The following is a 5,188-nucleotide window of genomic DNA, read 5'->3' on the forward strand; positions in this document are numbered from 1 at the left end:
TATGATGATGTGTCGAAGAGTGTGAGTGCCCTCCCCAATATGGATTATAAACATCAGTGTATTGATTGCATTGGTGTGCTTTCTTGGCATCAAATTATTCCATTTGTTTCTCAAGTGCATACATTCTAGAGGCTAATAATATTTCTTCAAAATCCATGGCCGGATTGCTTAGGTGTGCTCTCATGGTATCTAATTCTTCCATCTGTTTTTCAAGTGCAGACATTTTAGCGGCCAACAATTTTTCTTCGAAGTCCATGGCCCTGTGTAATAAAAAGAAAAAAGAAACTAACAACAGTAAGCTATCAAAGAAAAGAACAAAGAAACAAAATAAATAAATATGCACAACATGGTAAAAGATAAATATAAAGATGGATATTTACAACAAAAAAGATAAATGACTAGAGCAATAGACTACAGGTTTTCCTAGTATTCCTTGTGTCCCCGGCAACGGCGCCAAAAACTTGATGTGAGATCCGCAAGCACACGGGTCACCAAGTAATACCTCTCGTGCGAGCATGAGCCGGTCGTATTCCCAGGGCCCAAGGAGCTACTATTACTTCCTTTTCGTCTATTTTCTAGCCTAACACTTCGAAAGATAAACAGTAATTCTACAAAGAGAAAGAATTATCTACAATGAAATCCGGAATACTACTACACACAATACGAACTCAAGGGAGAATCAAACACTGAAGGGAGTGATTTGGGCAACGAATCCCCCTAGGGTTGTCATTAAGTCCTGAATTTAGGATGAAATGTGCGATGGTAGTTGGCCAAGAGACTCCTAAATTAGCTCAACCAGATGGTCACGGCAATTGAACCCTAATCCCATACAAGTATTGGGTCAGAATTGCTTCCGTCCAAATCCTCGTATGATTGCATTACACTCTGGGTAATCTCTAATCAGGGTCGATACTCAAACGAGGTACAACCCTAATTACCGGAGGGGTACAAAATACCCGATGGTCCCTTCCAAGCCAAGTGTGTCTAGTACAAGGGTGATGATCACGCAACCAAGTACAACCTAGAAGTCAAATACAGAGTTCTCGTGCAAATCAACACATCAAAGTACACAAGACTTGAACCACAAACTACAAGATTCCATAAAAGAAATACAAAATCCAACAATGCATCAATAAAGATGATCATCCAAATTACAAACATTCAACCCTAGAGTTCATCATGTCCAAATCACAAATAAGCTAGTTCCTCATGAAAGAGGAATGCTCATATAGGTCCAAGGAACAAGTAAAGAAGAAAATAAGCAAGAACTACTCCCTCTAGCTTTAAATCCCCTTGGATGGTGAAGATCTTGAAGATTTGAAGAGATCTCCCCTCAAATGATGCTTTTGATGCCTGGGATCTTTTCCCTATCTTCTCCTCCAATGTTTGTGTCCCTCTTGGTGAAGTCTTGCATAATAGATCGCCGGCGTGAAGAGTGTGGTGGCGGCCTAAGAGGCCCAAGAGAAAAACTTCCCCTCTAAAAAAAGCTCTCCCTTTTGCCCTAGAAAATCAGCCCAATATATATCCCGTCAGGTCCATATGGGCAACATGCGGGCCTATGGAGCCCATGAAGCTCACTGCCATTTTGTCCAGAAAAAGTGTCGGTGCTACAGTACTCATCTACAGTGCAGGCACCGCAAAAATGCCATTTTTGGTGTTGAATTCGTCCAATTTGCATTTTTGAGCTTCGTTCGGCTCATTTATGATCTGCAACACCGAAATAACCAATTTATACTTAAACGGGCATCAATTACCAACAAGTTGAGATGAGGAGAATCAGAATAGGCAAGAAAACCAAGTGAAAAAAATCCTCCAAAATCGGCAGTATGAGGTTAGAAACCAATGCTAGAGTATTCTGAAGAGAGTGTAGAGGATGTAGATGAAGAGAAACAAGTCTTTTTTTAAAAAAGAACTCGCTCCCCTTGGAGTTCTGTATATCCGCACAGGCGTGTGGAAATTCCACATGCCCCTGTGTCTCTATAACGGAGAGCCACAGGGGCAGACGCACGCCACTGTGTTCTCTCGGGATAGCTCTTGCTGTCTCTGAAAATGCTCGCACGGGCATGTGGAAAATTATCCCACCCCCGTGCGCCCGACCCAAAGGGGAAAGCCGCACGGCCCTGTGCACTCTCTGTCCAACCGAGAGAAAATCACTAAGTGTTTCGCACGCCCGTGGGGAAATTCTGCACGATCGTGGATAATCACAGGTCCAACTCACAAGGGCATTCGCACACCCCTGTGCCCTCTCGGGATGGAGAAGGGATTGTCTACAGAAATCCGCATGGGCGTGCAAAAAATACTCACGCCCATGCGTTGGTCACAAGGTTGCCCACATGGGCGAGTCCACGCCCCTGTGCCTTCTCTGGATGAGCTCGCAATACAACCCCACGGGCATGTTGAAATTCCACATGCCCATCCGTTTTCTCTAGATAACTTGAACAACTCTGTAGGCTCTGCAGAAATTTTTTGAACATGTTTACACATTCAGAGCCTACTCTTTTATGACACAATTAACAGCGAAAAACAATAGAAACAAGCTCAAGCGAATAAATCTTCACCAAATCCACATGAAAACACACGATGACACAGAAATCCACCAAAATGAAAACAACACAAGCATCTAAACATGAAGACACCAACACTTAACAAATTATTCATGCAAAACTAAACTATGACTGGGAAAAACTGTAAATATATGGGTTTCCTGCCAAGAAGCACTTGTTTAACGTCACTAAGCTTGACGTACGTTGTCTGTCCTCACGGGGGTTCATGAAGGAAGAATACTTCTTTGTTGGCATTACTAACCTCTCCCCTATGGTATGGTTTCAGCCAATGTCTGTTTACCTTAAGCATACCCTTCTTCGAATGTGTAATCTCTACAGCCCGATGAGGTGAAATTTTGGTCATCGTGTAAGGGCGAAACCATCTGGACTTGAGCTTCCCCGGAAATAAACGTAGACGAGAATTGAATAGCAACACCTGATCTTCCACCTTGAACTCCTTTGGATTTTTAATATGCTTGTTATGCAATTTCCGAATTCTTTCCTTATAAATCCTTGCATTCTCATATACTTTCATCCTCCACTCATCCAGCTCATTAAGATGTAGCATTCTCTGTTCCCTCGACTTGTGCAAGTAAAGATTCATGGCCTTGATTGCTGATAAGTGCTTGTGCGATATGAATGCGAAGCGTTCATTCCTTATGTTGAGCATTACTTTCCTCAGTTTTCTACATTAATATGTGTGTTTTATGTTACTTTTACGCAGGTAGGGTTTTGAGGCCGAGTATGAAGGAAATGGGCCAATGTGGATCATAATGCAACTATTTTGGAGGAGATCTTGTTAAGGTTCAAATGCGAAGACATAGGTCAGGTGTGAGATGCTAGAGTGTGTGCCAACCTCCTCGCATTCGAGTGAGCATATCTATTTGGAGGGGCACAAAGGCAGTCACGCTCGAGCATTCCGACTTATGCATATAAGAACAAGAGCCCTACCAACATGTACATTATTGAAGAAGCAAGTGATTCACGACGTGAACGTGTGCCCGTTTGCGTTACCCCGATGAAAGTATGGAATTGGGAAGTTAATCAGGTCGTAGACTGTAGCAGAGCCGGCCGAGAAATCAGAGAAACAGAGAATCCACACGGGGGTTTCTTTGGATGACGAGTAGAGGACTCTCCACAAGACCATCGACACAACCATCGAGGGGGTTTCTTTATGGATTCATTGCTTTTACATTCAATTTCTTTGATTGTATTAAGCTCCATGGAGTGCTAAACCCCTAGTGGGTACTTGGATGATTGCGAACACTAGGATGTATTCGTTTCATTGAACTTCTTTATTATGGTTTCAATAAATTGATGTTTATTGTGAGTTCCAACCTTGAATGCTTGATTGTATGAACATTTCCCTTAGAGTGACACTAGGGTTGAGAGTTCTTGTTGGTAACCTTGTGAGTGAGTGACACACCACTAGCGTTAGACAAAGCTAGGTTGGAGAGGGTTGAGAGGGTGAGTCGAGAGGTACAGGAGCGTCCCCTTTCCCCTCCGACGTGATAGATTCTACCTCCGTTCCTCGAGTTCTTTGCGGCCATAATGGAGTGAATGGTCTAAGGGATGAACCTCCACTGGGGCCTAGTTGCGCGTGCAATGGAGTGAAGCGTTGACAGGATCTTAGTATCTATGGCTTAATTGTGGCTAGGGACCTTCCATCTGGACCAAAGGGGTAGCTCTATATTTAGGAAGAGATTTATCACTTGGAATCCCTATAGCTCATTGCAACTCTATGCGAGTGCGAGGTGTTGAGTTTGTTCGATTTCTCCTCCGGGACATGTATAGAGTTAGGCATAGTTGACCTTAGATTTGGGACTATGTATGTAAGGAGTGAAAATACTTAATTTGGTTCTTAGCTATGTGGAATATCAATAGTGATAAGTGTGAAATTGATTCAATTCTCAACAATAAAAACAACAAGTGAAAGAGCAAAAGTAAGAAGAGGGTAAGGCAATCGATAAAGAATGGGGTACTCGGATAATGCTTCACCTAGGATGATCGCTTCAAGTGCAAGAACTCTCTATTATGCTTCACCTAGGAATCGAACAAACTCTATACATAGTCCCAAATCTAAGGTCAACTATGCCTAACTCTATTCATGTCCCGGAGGAGAGATTAAATAACCTCTCAACCTCGCTCTCGAATAAAGTTGCAATGAGCTCTAGGGATTCCGGTGATAAATCTCTTCCTAATTATAGACCTAACCCTTTGGTCCAGAGTGAAGGTCCCTAACCACAATTAAGCCCTAGATACTAGGATCCCTCAACGCTTCACTCCGTTGCAGCGCAACAAAAGCCCCAGCTGAGATTCATCCCTTAGACCATTCACTCTATTATGGCCGCAAAGAACTCGAGGAACGGAGGTAGAATCTATCACGTCGGAGGGAAAGGGGACGCTCCCTGCACTCTCGACTCACCCTCTCAACCCTCTCCAACCTAGCTTTTGTCTAACGCTCATGGTGTGTCACTCACTCACAAGGTTACCAAACAAGAAATCTCAACCCTAGTGTCACTCTAGGGGAAATGTTCATACAATCAAGCATTCAAGGTTGGAACTCACAATAAACATCAATTTATTGAAAGCAAACATAAAGAAGTTCAATGAAACGAATACATCCTAGGGTTCACAATCACCCA

The sequence above is a fragment of the Dioscorea cayenensis genome, chromosome 16, assembly GCF_009730915.1.
Source record: "Dioscorea cayenensis subsp. rotundata cultivar TDr96_F1 chromosome 16, TDr96_F1_v2_PseudoChromosome.rev07_lg8_w22 25.fasta, whole genome shotgun sequence".
Taxonomy (NCBI): Eukaryota; Viridiplantae; Streptophyta; class Magnoliopsida; order Dioscoreales; family Dioscoreaceae; genus Dioscorea; species Dioscorea cayenensis.